We start from the raw sequence: 19,027 nt of genomic DNA on the forward strand, positions 1-19,027 counted from the left end.
GATCCCTGCCCCCATCCCATGCCACCTGTTTCTAATAACTTCCATCTAGCTACCTCCCATCCATAATCCCAAATACTTGCTAATGTTCATCTGGACCAAATCCTCCATCCACGCCAGCCACGTGCTTCTCCTTCTAGCCCATGGCGACCTTCTACTCTTCTCCCTTCAGCTCTCTCTCTCTCTCTCTCTCTCTCTCTCTCTCTCTCTCTCCTGATCTTCTTCCTTTTTGTCCCAGGATTCCTCTCTCTCTTTCTTGAGACCCTTAGCCACACCTCTAGCTCCTCTGCCCTGCCCAGGTGCGATGGCTTTTTATTAATCGAAAGGTAGGTCACAGAGATAGCAAGCACTAATTAGCAGCAAAATACATCAAACCATCCCCCCCAACACCCACTGCTCAACAAATGAAAGTTCCTCAATACCTTCCTGAGAATTGCAGCTGATGACCTTTGAAAGAGGAACCTATGTGGCCAGAACCACAGAAACTGTTGGACCCTCACACCCAACTCAGGAAAGGGGTCGCCGCGAGAGACCACTCGAAACACACAACGCACTGATGCAAAAGCAAAGGTTTATTTCTGACGGGTCAGGGCCCCTCAGCACTTGAGAGGTGAAGGACCCTGAGTAGCTGGTACAGGCTAGTTTTAAAGGAAAAAAACTGCAAAGCAGGTGGGGTTGCTTATCAAGTTAAACCATATGGACATAAGGACATCTGCACTGAGAAACCTCTTGTGGGGACTTGGGTGTGGGTCCCTAGAGCGATTACTGGAAACCATATGGGGACATCTGATATTTGGAAACTTGCATGTAACTATTCTGGGAACTAGGGAAGAACTCTTGAGGTTAGCAGTTCCGAGAACTGGGAAAAACCTCTGAGGTCGGAAGTTTAGGTTCTAGGCAAGCAAGGTTGGGCAAGCAAACAAGCATCTTATCTTTTATAATTTTATAGTTTCTCATTCTCTCCTCTTGTTGTATCTGGCCTCAATCTTGAGGCTCTTGTTTAAGGGCTTGGTACTGTTGGATCAGGATTAAGGCCTGAGTGACATTAAGTCGATCTCTGATAAAGGCCATTAGGCGGTTTAAGAGGCAAGGACCGAAGGTAAGTATGAGCAAGAGCAGGAGCAGGGGTCCAATGATAGACGATATCAGGGTGGAATACCAAGGGGACTGACTGTACCATTTTTTGAACCATCCCTGGTGGGCCTCCCGTTCCCACAGTCACCTGTCAAGGCACTCTCGGAGCTTGGTCATGGAGTCTCTAACTACCCCAGAATGATCCACATAAAAACAACACTGTTCTTTTAGAGCTGCACATAAACCTCCTTCTTTGAGAAACACCAATTCTAGCCCTCTTCTATTCTATAGGACTACTTCTGATAGTGATGTGAGAGACTCTTCTGACTTAGTGATGGACTGTTCTATGGCACAGAGGTCCTCATCTATAGCTGTTCTAAGCTTGGCGAACTGTTGGGTCCCATGAATTAAAGCTTCTGTCCCTGTCCCTACTCCTGCCGCAACCCCTAACCCTAGCACGACAGCCAGAGTCAGAGTGACTGGCTCTCTCTGAAAGTGGGAGGGGCATGTGGCCTCAAAGTTGGCCTCGAAAGCCTGGGTAGTCTGGTAGTAAATTCTAGGGACAAGCTGGACAAGTACACAATAGTGGGTTGTATCAAATATGGCAGTGGAGACAGACACAAGGGGGTGAGTCCAGTGTTGCAGGCCCACCATACGTTAGAGGGAGGAGTAGTAAGGAAGTAGTTATTGGTGGTTGTAGTTATGGTGAGGGTATGGTTACAGAGGTGTTGGTGGTTAGGGGTCACAGTGCTTAGGCAGGTTCCCTGACCCGAAACTTCCGTCAAGGTGAGCTTTTTGTGTTGACCCCAGTCACAAGAGGAATGATTACTTATGTTAGAGAAAATGGCAGAGGTAGCGATTCCCTTATAATAGTGTGGGCTTGGGATAAGGCAGAGCCAACAAGACTGGGTTGCTTGGGGGTAGGTGGTGTTGAGGGCTTGAAAAGCCCCCTTAACTAGGTTAAAGAGTCAATCCTCAGCCTTGGGTAAGAGCGGCTCCGTGGTTGGGGGGGGGTGAATGTGGGAGTGTGGGAGATGGGGCAACAGTCGGGAGTCTAGGAGGTGAGGGCTGTTTTGGTTGCATCCCGGCATCCGCAAGGACAAGGTTGGGGCCCATAGATACACTTAGGGGTTTTTCTATTTTTAATGTAATGGAGAAGGTAAGTACCGGGTCGGTGCCTTTTATATAAAATCTTAAGCCCCATCATCGCCCCTTTACCCACTCCTAATACTTTTTTCCTTCTTCTGTAAATTTTATGACTATGGGATTGCATTGGCTATTGTGATTACAAGTAGCCTGGGAGCTGGGAAGATACCGTCCCCGCTGAAAGCAGGTAGTGGTGCCAGAGTGGTTGCGGGATACGGTTATTAAATCCCATGACGAGGAGGGCTTCCAATAGATCGAGCCCAAAGTTTCACACCCCCAGGCAGCACAATAAGAGCTTTCCAGCCCTCCACATCGGTGGGCTTCTGATCTTGACCTACCATCCCGGGGACAAACATAAAAAGGACCCAGTCGTAACTGGCATCTTGAGCAGAGTCTGGCACAACCTAAGGCTGCTGTTCTTTGGCAATGGGTGGTTTCAGAAAGGATGGGTAACTCTTTATGACTTCTTTCTGGGACATCCTAAGTATCTAAGCCAGCAATTAAGAGGCATAGGTCCAGGGTTAAATCAGGCCACCAGGTATTTGGGGGTGGGGGGCTTCTTGAGATACTGACCAGACCATATCCCCTGTTTGGGATCAGACCTGCCATGTCTGAGTTTCATAGGCCGATGAAACTCGGCCAACATGTGGAAAAGCACAGTTAAAGACCAGATCTGGTAAGTTTTATCTTTAGAGGATCTTTGGAGCAGTGTAGGCGCCATTGGGAGCATTGCTCGGGGTCTGGAGGTGGAAGAGCAGCCTTAGCGTGGGAGGCATGTATCCAAGCTGCAATTCCATCCACTTTGAGAGCGGTGGATGTGGTCAGGAGGACTGTATAGGGTCCCTTCCACTGAGGCTCGAGTCCTTGAGACCGGTGTCATCAAATGCATACTGAGTCACCGACATGGAAAGGGTGTCCCATCTGGTTGTGGCCAAGCTTGTAAATATCGGCAAGGGGGGCCCAAATTTGGGCCTGTACTCGTTGCAGCCCTTTAGGTGAGCCTGCAAATCAGTTTTGGAAGCAGAGGGCTGATAAGAATTGAGCATGGTAGACAGAGGTGGTGGCCCGCCACATAAAATCTCGTATGGAGTCAGGTTAAAACGAGAAGGGGTGTTTCTGGCCCTAAACAGGGCCAGAGGTAGGAGGCGTCTCCAGTCTTTTAGGCCAGTCTCAATGGTCAATTTAGTCAGGGTCTCTTTTAGAGTTCTATTCATTCTTTCTGCCTGTCCTGAACTTTGGGGTCTATAAGCACAATGTAATTTCCAATCAGTCCCCAGGATCTTGGCCAATCCCTGACTTACCTGGGAGACGAAGGCCGGCCCGTTATCTGACCCAGTTACCTGTGGTGATCCAAACTGGGGAAAGATGTCTTCCAGGATGGCTTTCGTGTGGTTTCTTGGCATATCGGGAAGGCTTCTACCCATCCTGAAAAGGTGCTTGTAGCCCACAGCAGGGGGCTTTACCTTGGTGAAGTCTACTTCCCAGTAGGTTCCAGGCCAGTCTCCATGGGCCCCAGTCCCCTCAGGGGCCCGGTTTTTGCCAGCATTCACCTGCTGGCATGCTTGGCATTTGCTCACAATTTTGTCAAGCAGGGCGTTGGCCTTTGGAATGATATAATCTGTCTTGTCGAGGATCTGTTTGAGTTTCTTCATCCCCAAATGACTCCATGCATGCATTTGTTGGATCATGGTGGTGGCTTCTTTGGTGGGCAACACAGTTTTACCATCCTTTGTCCAATGTTGGCTCACCGGGTCCAAGGTGGCCTCTAAGGCTTGGGCCTGGGCCTGGTCTTCTGGAGTGTAATTGTAGAGTTCTGATTGGTATGTCACCTGGTTAGCCTTATCAGCTTCCAGGGTTAAGGCTGGGGTCTCAGTAAGTGCTGCTTGTTTTGCTACCCGATTGGCCTGTTGGCTGCCCAAGGCGACACAGTCCTGTCCTTTTTGATGCTCCAGGCAATGGAGGATGGCTATCCAGGTTGGCAGGAAGAGGGCTTTCAGTAGGGCCAGAATCTCAAGCTTATTTTTGATCTCTTTTCCCTCGGACATCAGCAGGCCTCAGTGCTCATAGATACTCCTATGCACATGAGCGGTGGCAGAGGCATATCTACTGTCCATGGAAATGTTAGCCTTTTTACCCTGGGAGAGTTCGAAGGCCTTGGTGAGGGCTATTAATTCGGCCTTCTGAGCTGATGTGCCGGGTGGCAGAGCCTGAGCCCAGATTACCTGGCGTCCATCTACAACTGCTGCCCCTGCCCACCGAGTACCTGCAGCAAGGTAGCTGCTGCCATCCGTGTACCAGGTGTGGTCTGCTTCTGGTAGCTCATGGTCCTGGAGGTCTTCCCGTGTTCCATGCGTTTCAGCCAATACCTGGTGACAGTCATGAGGGGCTTCTTGATCCTTTTCCAGTGTAGGTAGCGGCATAGCAGGGTTAAGGGTGGCCAGGGAGCTGAAGGTGATGCACTCTGAGTCTAGGAGCAGGGCCTGATAGTGTGTCAGGCGGGTGTTGGTGATCCATCTGTCAGGTGGCTGACACATCATGGCCTCTAGGGCATGCGGTGTGACTATAGTTAGGGGTTGTCCCAGAGCTAACTTGTTGGCATCTTTAACTAGAAGGGCCGTGGCAGCCATGATACGCAGACAAAGGGGCCACCCTGCAGCCACAGTATCCAACTGTTTGGACAGGTAGGCCACAGGCCACTTCCATGGCCCTAAGGTCTGGGCCAAAACTCCTTTAGCAACCCCTTGTCTTTCATCTATGTACAGAGTGAAGGGTTTGGTGGTGTCTGGTAGGCCCAGGGCGGGGGCTGACAGAAGGGCCTTTTTAATGGCGTCAAAGGCCTGTTGTTGGGACTTTCCCCAAGTAAAGGAGTGTGGGCCCCGGGTCAGGGAATATAGGGGGGCAGCCATTTCTGGGAATCCCAGTATCCAGAGGCGACAGAACCCCACAGTTCCCAGGAATTCCGGCAACTGTCTGGGATTCTGAGGTGGCAGGATCTTTGCCACAGTGTCAATCCTGCTCTTGGTAAGCCATCTTTGCCCTTCTTTCAGGATGTAACCCAGGTACGTTACCTCTTGTCGGCAGATCTGGACCTTTTTGGCTAAAGCACGGTAGCCTTTGTTACCTAAGTCTTGTAGTAACCGCTGAGTTCCTAGGATGCAGGCATCTCTGGAGGGAGTGGCCAACAGGAGATCATCTACATATTGTAGAAGCATCACTTCAGGGTTCTCCATTCAAAGGCGAAGTAGGGTTGGCTCTGTGGGGCTAAGGGTAGGCTGAGGAAGGCATCCTTAAGGTCTAGGACCATATACCAGGTAAAGTCTGGTCTGAAGGTGCTCAGGAGATTGTAGGGGTTGGGCACCGTAGGGTGTATGTCCATCACATGTTTGTTAACTTCTCAGATGTCCTGGACTGGCCTATAGTCTTGGGTTCCTGGTTTCTTGACAGGCAGGGGGGTGGTGTTCCAAGGAGACTGACAAGGTTTGAGGACCCCTAGCTTTAGGAACCGGAGGATATTCCTATCCTGGCTTCATGGCTCATTGGGTATTGTTTAATTGAGACTGGTACAGCTGTAGGCTTAAGAGTCACAATAATAGGTGGCCTGGGATGGGTTAGTCCTAGCCCTCTGGTCTCCGCCCATGCTTGTGGAAATTGTTGGAGCCATGGGCTATGGTCTAGAAGGGGCCCTTGGGGTGGGGGTTCAAATAGTCTGTATTCATCTTGAATTTTTACCATGAGGACTTGTATAGGAGTCCCAGTTGAATCAAGGACCTGTGCCCCTTTTTCAGAGAAATGTATTTGGACCCCCATTTAAGTCAGTAAGTCTCTCCCCAGCCGGGGGTAGGGGCATTTGGGGACCACGAGGAAAGAATGGGTCATGGTACCTGTGCCCAGATCGACTGTTCGCTTGTTAGTCCATCGGTGTGATCTGCCTCCTGTGGCCCCCTGGACCCATGAGGTTTTTTATGACAGGGGTCCGGATGCATGAGTTAAGACTGAATGTTGGACACTGGTATCTACCAGGAAGGTGGTACATTGCCCCCTGACTGTGAGGGTTAGCCTGGGCTGGGGGGGGGGTGGGCATCAGAGCCCTGACCTCCTCAGTCGCTATCTTTGTCCAGTTCCAGGACTGGAACCTTTTTTCCAGTCCTTGGGTCGCTTTGGGCAGTCTCGGACTCAACTCAATGGCCTCTTTCCTTGCAGTAGGCACATTGGCCTTTTTCTACCCTGGGCCGCCTTTGGTCTCCACCCTCTTTATCCTGTCCTTTAGGCCTAGGTTTATCTGCTACCACTGCGGCCAAGGTCCTAGTCAATTCCTTATCTTTCCGCTTCTCTCAGCAGTCTTCCCATTCCTCCTGCTCTCTTGCCATCCTAGCTTCCTTTTCCTCAGGAGTCTCTCTCTTGTTGTACACTTTCTCTGCCTCTTTAACTAAGTCCTGAATGCTAAAAATCTGGATACCATCTAATCGCTGTAATTTTCCCTTGATATAAGGAGCTGCTTGGTCTATGAAGGACAGTATCACTGTTGCCTTATATCCAGCTGCCGTAGGGTCAGACGGGGTATACATAAAAAACCCTTCTAGAAATCTTTCTAAAAAAGCAGCAGGGCTCTCGTCCTTTCCTTGAGTGATGGTTCTTACCTTGGCCAAATTAGTAGGGTGCCTTCCAGCTCCCTTGAGCCCCTCCAACAGAGCCTGGTGATAGACACGGAGACTCTCCCTACCTGCATTTCATAATCTACCTGGGTTTCATAATCCTAGTTAGGGTGTGTGAGGGGGAATCCCGCATTGATCTCATTAAGGAGTGTGGGTATGCCTCCCTGACCAGGGACATTTATTCTGCCTCCCAGGAGGACCCGTTGTTTCTCATCAGTTGTTAGGAGGACCTGGAGAAGTTGCTGACAGTCATCCCAGGTGGGCTGGTGTGTCAGGAGAATGGAAGTTAGAGCCTGGGGATCCTGGGAGAAAGGGGGGTTGTGAGATTTCCAGTTATAGAGGTCTGAAGAGGAGAAGGGCCAGTAAGTGATCTCTCCATTGGTTGTCTGGAGAGGGAGGATTGCCATTGACTCTCAGTAGGGCCTGGGCGGAGGCAGAGACGAGGTGGAGAGGGAGGGTGTGCTAGGGAAATAGAAGGAGGGTTGGGGGTAGGGGAGGCGGGGCGGTGGGAGAGACAGTAGAGGGAGTAGACGAGAAAGAGGTAGAGGGAAGGGATGGAGGTGGAGGGGTCAGGGGTTGGGGGTGAGGAAGAGGAGGAGGATCCAGGAGGAGAAAGTCCTGGGCAGGATCTGAGGGCAGGACAGGCTTCTGACTTTGCCGGGAATCAGGGTCCTCGGTATTCAGAGTCTGGCCCTGGGCAGTTGAGGAGGTCACCGGTAGGAGCATAGATTCAGGTCTCATCGGCGGCTGAGGTGGCAGGAAAGGGCGGACCCAAGGAGGAGGATCAGAGACCAGGTTCTCCCATGTTAGAACGTAGGGCACCTGGTCAGGATGGCCATGTGGGCCTGGGCTAAAAACAATAGACTTGACCTTGGAGATGATGAGAGGGTTAAAGGTCCCCTTAGGTGGCCATTCTACATTGAAAGTGGGCCACTCTAAGGAGCAGAAAGTCTGCCAGCGCCCTTTGCAGACATCTACAGAGAGGTTGTGCACTCGGGCTCGCACATCTTTGAAATGGTCAAGAGTCAGAGTCAAGGGGGTGGTCACAGTCTGTCCCATGTCAGTGTTGGTTGTCTCAATCAACACAAAAAGGCCGATAACACACATAAACAGAATTAGAAGACAGGAAGACACAAGTCACGTGGCGAAGAATCGACTCCAAACCAAAAGTAGATTCTGATGGCGGCACAGATGCACTGTTGCCTATGGAGTTGAGGAGACTGACAGTATCGTCAGAGTTCCTCCAGACCACCACCAGAGCGTCCTCCAGTGTGTGGGGGAGAAGATGCCAGACACGTCTGTCCCCTTTCTCGTCCCACTACTGGCTTGCACGCTACGGAGAGAAAGGATACACATGAAAACAAAGCGAAAGTAACTTATGTACACGTTAGTCCATTAGTCGGCGGCGGCACGGGCCAGGGGAAACCTTCAGTGGGTGAGTCAGGGGTCTCAGGGTAACCCCAAAATCCTGGACGAGCCCCCAAATGTTGGACCCTAACGCCCAACTCAGGAAGGGGGTCTCCGTGAAAGACCACTCGAAACACACAATGCACTGATGCAAAAGCAAAGGTTTATTTCTGACGGGTCAGGGCCCCTCAGCACTCGGGAGGTGAAGGACCCCGAGCAGCTGGTACAGGCTAGTTTTAAAGGCAAAAACTGCAAAGCAGGTGTGGTTGCTTATCAAGTTAAACCATATGGACATTAGGACATCTGGCACTGAGAAACCTCTTGTGGGGACTTGGGTGTGGGTCCCTAGAGCAGTTATTGGAAACCATATGGGGACATCTGATATTTGGAAACTTGCATGTAACTATTCTGGGAACTAGGGAAGAACTCTTGAGGTTAGCAGTTCCAAGAACTGGGAAAAACCTCTGAGGTCAGAAGTTTAGGTTCTAGGCAAGCAAGGTTGGGCAAGCAAACAAGCATCTTATATTTTATAATTTTACGGTTTCTCAAGACATAGATGGAGAAAGTAACTCATTGTAGTCGTAGTGAAATAGACAGGCTCCAAAGTCAAGCACATCACCTGGACCAGAGTTAAAGAGCTGCCCTATGGACTGGTGTAGGTTGTCTAAGCTCACTGAACTACGTGTGTGTGTGTGTGTGTGTGTGTGTGTGTGTGTGTGTGTGTGTGTGTGTGTGCATATATATGTATGAATAAACATGCATATTCCATCACACACCAAGATATGTTTTGAGAAACATGTTGCTACATTTCATTATTATATGAGTTTCACAGAGTATACATACACAAACTAAGGCATCCATGATATTTTACAAGATAGAATCTCCCAAGACCACAATCATATCTGTGCTCTGTTTTTAACTAAAAAGTCATTATGCAACACATGATTCTGTGTGTCTGTATATATGAGTGTGTATGTGTGTATATGTGTGTAGATCTAATCAATCATTTTTCTTAATTGGGAAAATGATCTCCTTATGTCTTGTGGCTGCTTCCTGTCTTCTTTTGTTCCTGAATTCAAACTGTCAGCTCCTTTCAAGCCCATCCCGAATCTGTGTGTGTGCATATGCGTGGATGTTCATTGTGCATGTGCGTATGTGTGTGAGCATGTGTATATGTGCATGTACTCGTGTGTGGTGCATGTCCATATGTGTGTGAGTGTGGTGCACATGAGGCTGTAGTACTGCATGTGTGTAAGTAGGACAGAGGTGAATTTCAGGTGTTGTTCCTCAAGGGTCATTCTCCTTGTTTTATCAGTCAAGGCCTCTCATTGTGACCTGGAGCCTCACCAAATAGGTGACCTGGGGCTCACCAAATAGGTTAAGCAGCTGGGATCCACCTGTTTCCGTCTCTCCAGCACATGGATCACAGACACATGCCACCAAGCTCAGCTTTTTTATGTGGGTTTTAGAAATCCAGCTCAGGACTTCACACTTGCACATCAAACCAACTGTTTCCTCCCCAACCCCTCCCCCACCCCCAGCCAGGCCTGACTGCACAAAGAATTTTCTTTGCAGGCTTCTATTGTCGATCTTGCCCATTCACCAAACATTCTAGCATATAAAACAGGCTTCCCAGCATGGCTGCTGCCTCCTTGCTGTGATTTCCATCTACATGTCATCCATCCTCCCCGGGATGCCCGTAGGAGTCTGTTCTGCCCCCACCTCAGTTCAGTTTGCACGGTTTCTTTCTCTGCTCTGCCAACGTTAGCATTTCCTTCTCTGTGAGCACTCTTGTCCTTTTGTGGATCCTGTGACTCAGTGACCTCTCCTGAGTGTTTCCCTGTCACTCCCCAACTAGTGCTCACCATTTTTGCAGTTACTGCCTTCTTCAAATAGCTAAGAGACACACAGTCAAGAACTACATCACATCATTTGGGGAATGCCATGGATTTTCTGTCTTCTTCCCTTCCTAATATGCTGCCCTAGCCAAGGCAAGACCAGGCTAAGTCATCTATTATGAAGCCTAATAACACAGCACAATAAAAAAAAAAGCATGTACCAAATGACAGACCTCAATTTACCCTAAAAGCACAGAGTTACTCAGAAAAAAGTACTACTGTTTCCCTGGAAAGTTTGCCTTTTCTATTTTTCCAAGAAAACTATTACACATCTCTTCTAACTTCCAACACCTTTTCTTTTATCCTTGGAAAACTGGTGAGCTGTCTTTTGTTTCATTGATAAAATAGTGCTCCTCGGAACTGCCCCTGAAAGGGAAAATTTTTAATTAGCATTAAAGCAACCAAAACAGCAGAGCTCTCTAACTCATAAGTGCAGGTCGACAGGTATGCTAGCCCAAGGTCCTAGATGATAAGTCACAAAGAATGCGGAGATAGGAGACAAAGGCCTACTGAGTGTTCCAGGGACCGGCTGGCCATAAAAGATAGGGAGGATACACAAGGACAAATTCCTGAGAGAAACAGGTACCGGACATGGTCGACATGGTTGAGTGAGTAATGAGCCAAGACCCCTCATCCGATCTTATGGTGTCTGCTTAATCCCCCCCCTTGAGGCCCGCACACAATGTTCCAGGTTTGAGTTTAACCAGATGTGTCGTTAGCTCAGATAAACATCTACCCTCAGGTTCCAAGAAAGACAGGAACCAAGGACTGTACCCATGTGATTAAGTCTGAGCTTACCCCAGATCTGTCTATGCAATTTGCTGATGTTCAAATGTTTGAAACAACCAATCATGTGTGGCCGCGCCAAAACTTCCCACTCCCCCCGACCCTTGCCCATATAAACCCCTAACCCCTGGGCTTCTGGGTCGACCCCTCTGTCTCCTGCGTGAGATACGTGTTGACCCGGAGCTCCGCCAATAAACTGCCTCATGTGTTTACAGCAAGACGGTCGTTTGTGTGTCTTTGGGTGCGCGCCATCCTGAGGCTTGAGTGAGGGTCTCCCTTTGGGGGTCTTTCACCCCAGCACCTACCTCACTACCTCTGTCAAAGGGCAAGCCTTGTATTGGACCCTGGAGTCCAATTCGGGAAGGGGGTCGCTGCGAGAGACCACTCAAGTCACACAGGCTGGAGGTATAGGTAAAATTTATTACTGACACATCAGAAGTCCCAATTGTCGATGTGTCAGGGTCCCTCAGCACTCGGGAGGTGAAGGACCCCAAGTAGCTGGTACAGGCTAGTTGTAAAGGCAAAAATCACAAAGCAGGTGGCATTGCTTATCAAGTTAAACCATATGGACATTAGGACATCTGGCATTGGGAATCCTCTTGTGGGGACTTGGGTGTGGGTCCCTAGAGCGATTACTCGAAACCATATGGGGACATCTGATATTTGGAAACTTGCATGTAACTATTCTGGGAACTAGGGAAGAACTCTTGAGGTTAGCAGTTCCAAGAACTGGGGAAAACCTCTGAGGTCAGAAGTTTAGGTTCTAGGCAAGCAAGGTTGGGCAAGCAAACAAGCATCTTATATTTTATAATCTTACAGTTTCTCACTTGCACTGCGTCTGCAATCCTCCTGCTTCTGCAAGAGCATTGCTGTCGGGCTTGGCCCACGCCTTCCTGCTGATGTGTCTTTTGGTCAAGCATCTCCGTGAATGCACAGTTATGCTGCAGCTCCACTGTGTCTGTGCTCGCAGAGGTCAGCGTGGGCTTCGGTGTCCTGCTGTGTCATTGTCTACTTTATCTCCTTGAGGCAGGGTCTTTTCCTGAACCTGGAATTAGACTGCCTGCCAGCAAGCCCCAGTGAACTTCCTGTCTCTGTGCCACACCCATGCAGGAGTTACAGGCAGCATGCACAGCTATTCCCAGCTTTTCCTGTGGCTGCTGGGGTCTGAACTCAGGCCCTCATGCAGGTATGCGTGCTCTTACCCACTGAGCCACTGACCCTGACACTCAAAAATTTTTAAATTCTTCCCTCACTGTTTATGTCTTTCTAGTCACCATCTCATTTATCTTTTCAGTTTTCAGTAAAGCACCCTATTCTGTTACCATGTGTGTCTTACACACACCACCTCACAAAGTGTATTCTTACCAAGCTCATCAATAACGTCCACAGTATTGAAATTAATGGCCAATCCTCAGTCCTCCTACAAGAATCCCAAGCACTCGCTGGTGAATCTCTGCGCCCTAGATTTTCTTGCCTCCTGCCTTGGGAGATATCATCCTTATGTTTGCAAATTTCTCTTTTGCTGAATATTCAATGTATACTAATCCCTCAGTGTTTGTACACCAAGTTGAGGCAGCTGTCTAGCCTGAGCGCTCTTCTTTGCCTCTTCCTCTGTGGGGAGCCATGCCAAATTCGGCCATGTCAGAAATCCCATGTTTAGGCTGCGTGCTGTGACCTTCCAGCTGCTGGTCTCTGCCGGAGGAGGTCTTTGTGCTCCAGGCCATCCTTGGACTTTTTACCTTTTAAAGAAGTAGGGAAATCCCTACTGAGAAACACCTGGAGGGTTAAGGAAACCATTTCAGAGAGCTACTCAGTAACAGGAAGTTCTTACTGAGAGCTACTCAGGCTATTGTGTTCTCCTTGCCTTGGGAGCTAGGGAGAGAGGGGTCAGAATAGATCCTATTGACTTTACTATAAAAAGCTTTACTCGTCCACATTAAACAGGAATCTTGATCAGAAATTTCTTGACTTGATTCGTTATTTCTCGCATCTCTGTATCCTACTTTCAATCCCCACTCCCTCTTTCAGGTGAATCCTGATTCTATTTTTCCCGTGGCCTGGGACCCGACATTCCTCTCCATTTGAGTAGGACAGAATTTTTTTTTCTGCTGTACAAATACATGGTAGAACTTACTTAAAAAGAGGAAATGCTTCTCAGCTCATGTTCCAGAGGTGTCAGCCCATGATCAACTAGCTCCACGGTGACATCACACATAGTGACAAAAGGGCTGGCTCCACAGTGACGTAGCACATAGTGACAAAAGAGCACAGGTCACACAAGTCCAGGTTGACCACAATGGGGAAACTGCCAACTTCCCAGCAACTAGGAAGTGGAGAACAGTCAGGGGGGTCAAAGGTCAAGACACACATCTAAAAGGTACGTCTCTGAGAACCCCGCTTCCTTCACCTGGACACCTCACAGCCCCACCACCTCTCCACAGGCAGTGCGAACCACAGACTAGGCCAGAGTTCTCGTTATCTAAGGTCCCTGGAAACCATCACAGACACAGGCAGAGTGCACTGTGTTAATCCCCTCCACGGCTCTCAACCCAATCTAGTTGACAGTCAATATTAGCCTCTGAGCTCTTTCTCTAGATGGAAAAAAAAAAGAGAGACTCTTTGAGAAAAGGAAGGGGACCAGTGGGACGAGTGAGGAAGAGCAGGAGGTGTTAGGGTACAGGTAAGAGCGAAGTCTAAGGCATACCTAGATGGAAATGTTATCATGAAATCCATCATGTTATATAATGAATATATCCAAATAAATAGAAAACCACATTCGATTACAGAAGTTTCCAAATGCTGTATGCTTTTCATTTGTCTGTCTAGTCAGACAGGAACTCACTATGTGGTCCAGGCTGGTTTCAGTCTCACAGCATTCTCCCTGCCTCAGCCTTCTGACCTCTCAGCTGAAAGGTGCACGTCTTACCTGGTGCCTTTGCTTGCTTTCTATCACAGAAGAAATGGTGGGAAAAAGAACAGCACACGGAATTCAGTGGAGTGGCTGCAGCTTACACATGGGGCAGACCCTGAAAGGGCCTCTCTCTCTTTGGGGAATCCCTCGGGGCAGAAGGTACATATTTTCTCTCAGATGGCTCTGTGATAGAATGCCTCTGATAACAAAATATACAGCCCAGTCCTCTTCCCTCTGCCAGGCTTTTGTAAATGTGAAACATACAAAATTTGGTGGACACAAAAGAAAAATGGTGCTATTAGCAAACACTTGGAAGTAAAAATCTCTCCAGAACCGTTTCATAAATCACATCTTAGATACTGTCAGAAAATACATATCACAGACTACAATAACAACTATTGTCTTTAACAACAACAACAACAGCAAATGGATTTTGAATCTGTCTCTATCTGTGAGAAACTTCCTTCACAGCAGTACTGTGTGGCTTTTGCCCTCTGGACTACACAGTGGTAGGGCCTGAAGGGCAGTCCTGGGAGCAACACTCTAGTGAGGGCAAGCAGAGGGACCAAGAAACAATATGGAAAGCTATCATAAATTATAGATTTTTATCAACTACCCCCACAGCAGGGAGTTTCAATTACAGAAACACACAGTTTACACAAGTAATTACTGAAGAAATTAGCGCAGGAGTGCATCCATTCATGGAGTTAGGAGGCATCAATTCTCTTCTCTGATTGCATCTTGAGCTCCGAGTGTGGCAATCACAGCTCCATACAAAGACTTTAATAACACGATCCTTGGGGGAATTAAAAAGGAAGGAAAAAAAACAACAGCAAAACATTGGATGCAAACTATATACAAGGAGAGAGGAGCAGGATTGAGGGTTTGTTGCAAAGATAAAACTGGAGCAGAGCTTTGGAAGTTGACCACTCAAGAGCCCTGCTCTAAACGTTGCTGAGGGCTTCTGGCATCTCACCAGGACAAACCTGCTAAATAAATTCCCTGGTGCAGCTAGAGTATGACCAGAGGCCTGGATGGCAGTCCACGGGCTTTTAGCATCAAATCTTTTCCTCAGGGCAACAGCTAGTGTAGAGATACACAGCGTGTTTGTATGGCCACATGTGGACAAACATCCTAGGCACAAATGGAGTGGTTTGAATATGGAATGGCCTTGAACCCTTGGTCTCTAGTGAGTGGTGCTGTTCAGTGGTGCTCCTGAAATCTTCAGGAGGTGACTAAGTGAGTCAGTGGGTGTGGGTAGACCTTTAGGTGTTATAGACACGCCCCACTTCTTATTCACTCTGTTTCCTGAGAGATCGTGTAACAACTATGACCAGATGCAGTCCCTGAAACAATAGAATGTGTGTCCCCGTCGCAAGCTCAAAATAACCCTCTTGACGAAAGGTGCTTCTTGGAAGACATTTTGGCCATGGCCATGAGAAAAACAAGCCATGTGCACATATGCACAGGCAGGCAAACCCCTTTCAGTGGACAGTCATCCTACCAACTTAACAGCACCACGGCTGTCTAATTACAAACCGTCTGCCTGTACCATCTTACGGTTGCATAGCAACTGCCAACATTTGGCCAATTTGTTCACTGCCTAAGTATAGTAAGTGCCTGCACTCTGCCAGCTGCTTTGTGAGGAGCTGTCATGAAAGGCACACAGCAGATATTTGAATGCCTCGGTGTAGGTTCGTTCTGATGCCCATTTTACCAATGAGTAAACTGAGGGTCAGCAAAATTATAAAAGGCAACCCAGGCCACCTGTGCTGTGTCCCCATACAGTCAAGTGCTTTGAATACTTGGCCCATATGGAGTGGCACTATCTTTGGCCTTATTGGAGTAGGTGTGGCCTTGCTGAAGGAAGTGTGTCACTGTGGGGGCAAAATGTGAGATCTGATACGCTCAAGCTCTGGCCAGTGTGTCACACAGTCACTTCTGCAGCCTGCAGATCAAGATGTAGAACTCTCAGCTCCTCCAGCACCACATCTGCCTGTGCGCTGCCATGTTTCCCACCATGACGATGATGGACCAAAGCTCTGCACTGTAAGTCGGCCTAATTAAATGTTTTCCTTGGCAAGTGTTGCCATGTCTCTTCCCAGCAACAGAAACCCCAACGAACACCACCCAACCTGCCATGGTGAAGCTGGGCCCTGACAGCTTGCCAGAGACCTCACCCTGAGCTCTATAATGCTTTCCCCTTCACAAGCATCACTGACCACCGTCCCTTGGCTGTTTCCATCAGTGAATCCCAGGAACTCTTCAAGGAGGATACACACTGGTGGAATTGACACAATTGTGCCTGGGACATCAATGTCCTAGCTGAGACTTCTTTCTCCAGCTACTAGGGAAAAGGAGCAAATTTAGGGCAGACACATGCATTTGCTTGTTTGTGTTGAGACAGGGTCTTGCTAAGTAGTCTAGGCTGGTCTCGAACTTCCAGCCGTCACCCTGCCTCAGCCTCTCATGGTGGCCACATTATCAGATGTGACTTTGGTGCCCTTTAGAACAGAAGACTTATACTGTCAGCAAATTGCACTTCCTGTCATCATCATCATCATCGTCATCATCATCATCATCATCATCATTGTCACATCATTGTCATCATCCACCTAACATTCCTCATCCTCACAGGGGCACTACAAACACCTAGTAAAGACCTAGGCAGCGCTGGGCCTTCACCACGTGCTACACATTTATATTTCCCTTCCCTCTTCACAGTGATTCTGCAGTGTAACTGATATCTACCTCAGTTTTGTCACTGAGAAAACAATCGGAGAAGCTGGATAACTTGCCCAGGATGACACACATGGAGATCAATTACTCAAAGAGAAGTGGCTTCACATTCTACTTGGATCCATAGCACTTCCTGCTTAACCAGATAGTACCAAGTGTCCTGGAAGAAAGTAAACACCCCGTTTAAGTCAAAGAAAACAAGGGGACATGCCAGAATCACATGAATATGACCTCTTCATCCGGGGAACGGCACGTAGAGGGACCCATCTCTTTGAGCCCGTGTACTAACAGAGAGGGAGCCTTGTTCATAGCCGTTACCCCAGGCACCACAGACCTCCAGATGGTTAGCAGCTCTTCCCCTCCCCTAAGAGGGAAACAGCTAGTCTTGGAAGCATCCGTTGTTTTAAACACTGCTGTCACTTGTAGTCATAGTGCCTACTTCTCCAGTAAATTTATGCATCTCTCCTAGGATGTGACAACCTAACCAAGAGGCATTGTCATGCTCCAGCCTATCACAGGGGCACTTGGAGCTCTGATCTATCCAAGACCCCCTTACCTTTGTCCCCACACTATAATTCAGGACTGAAAGCATGCCCTGTCATATAAGGACAGGAATAGGCCAAAGCCTCATCTCAAGAAAAGAAAGAATGCATGAATATAACAAAATACAGGTATGTAAGTTCATGTATGAACCCTGAGATGAGCAGACATGAAACGGCATGGGACAAAATCAATCACTCAACCAATCAATCAATAAATAAATCACCTTTTGTTCTATTCACATTCTCAGTGGACTGTCATAGGCCCACCTACATGGGTGAGAGGAGATCTTTACTCTGTCTACTGATTCAAAGTCTAATCTCTTCTGGAAAAAATCTCACCAACACATCAAGAAACAATGCTTTAGTGGCTGTGCAGTTGGCATAAACTTAACCATCACAGGTAAAAGGCAATAAACAGGCAGACCTCCCAGGAGAAGACTGTGGGATAAGAAATGACTTGAATGGTGTATAAAAAAATAGCATATAAGTAATCTTGGAAGGATTAACAGAGAACGAAGGTGATAAGAAAAAAAAAATAAATCACAGGACGAACTAGACTAGTGCAGAAAAGGAGAACAGCACGTGCAAAATCCCCAGGCGGAGAGAGCGTCAGGGAACAGAAACAAGCCAGTGTGGCTGGACCAGAGAGGAGAGGCCAGGCATTCTCACCTCCCTCCAGAACTGTTAAGCTCCATGGCAACCTCACTCACCTTATCCACAGGGTATCTCCAGCCATTCCAAGTTTCCTACCCTGGCCTTCGGTTTCCTCATCTCTGTAACATAAATTTTAAGCTGGTGGGAATACATGCCTTTGCCCATTCCAAGCATCTACAACTAGAACTTCCTGAAAACACAGCTAAAATACACCAGCTGTCCTGTCCCAGCAAAATGCCCGCCTATTGGAGGTTGGTCTGGTGTATTTTGATGCTAATTACCGTTTGCTGTCTCTGGACCCCACCTGTGCCTTGCCCTAAGAGCCTAACTTGTTTGACCAAGAAAAGCCCATCACATCTGGGCAGGGCAAATGGGATAGGTGTGGCTAAGGCTCCAGGGCTAGGGAGACAGAGAGAGACCAGAGAAAAGGGGACAAAGAAGGCTGTACCATGGGTTACATGAAGGAGGTGCACATGGCTGGCGTGGATGGAGAGTTGGCCCAGATGATGATAATTAGCAAGTATTTGGGCTTATGGATGGGAGGTAGCATGATAGAAGTTATTAGAAGCAGATGGCATAAGAAGTAGTTTAGGGCATTAATATCTGCCCCGCTGCAGATTAACTAAGGCCATTTTAAATTGTAAGAGGTGTCTGTGTCTTGATTGATTGCTAGTGGGTTAGAAAATACCACCATACTAATAAATAATAACACTGATAAGACAACCGCAACACCCACTTCATCATCATTTTAAGTCTGTCAAGTGGAAAATCTTATACACGAGTCAACACATATATAGGTTACCTGGTGATTTCCAGAACATTCTGTAGGATATTCAGTTCTCTTGAATGTAAACAAGGCAAGGCTCTGTGGGTAAGAATCCAGCTTCTGTAACTCTGGGCCTTTCTGAGTATGACAGATTCACTGAGGAGCATTTAAAATTAGCTCCCTTCCTACTTTAAAGAAAGCCTTCATTTTAAAAAAAATACCACTAAGTGTTCAGTGTGAAACATTAAGGTGGAATGAATTTACTAGTCAGGTTGTTTTTTTCTCTGAGAACTCACGTGGTCCTTGCTTCTTTTCCAGCTTGGCTTGTAGTGAGAACACATTTGGTCTAAGAGGTAATGGCACAGCTGGGCATGGTGTTGCATACCTGTAATCTCAGCACTCGGGGAGGCAGAGGCAGGTGAATCTTTGTGAGTTCTAGCTAGCCTGGTCTACAA

The 19,027-nt window shown here is 48.0% G+C and overlaps 1 protein-coding gene across 1 annotated transcript in view; it reads right to left on the bottom strand.

Annotated features, from left to right (window-relative positions):
• Nucleotides 1-14,489: 14,489 nt before the first annotated feature.
• LOC311587066 (sperm motility kinase 2B-like) overlaps nucleotides 14,490-19,027 on the bottom strand; it is an 85,921-nt gene continuing 81,383 nt past the window's right edge. Inside the window, exons 6-9 of the mRNA XM_084763504.1 lie at nucleotides 17,863-17,925; nucleotides 16,623-16,770; nucleotides 16,052-16,218; nucleotides 14,490-14,667 (exon numbers count right to left, since the gene is read on the bottom strand). The gene's annotated coding sequence lies outside the window, so the exon portion shown is untranslated. The remainder of the gene's footprint in view (nucleotides 14,668-16,051; nucleotides 16,219-16,622; nucleotides 16,771-17,862; nucleotides 17,926-19,027) is intronic.

The sequence above is a fragment of the Acomys minous genome (assembly GCF_964271855.1).
Source record: "Acomys minous genome assembly, chromosome: 16".
In the NCBI taxonomy this organism is placed as follows: Eukaryota; Metazoa; Chordata; class Mammalia; order Rodentia; family Muridae; genus Acomys; species Acomys minous.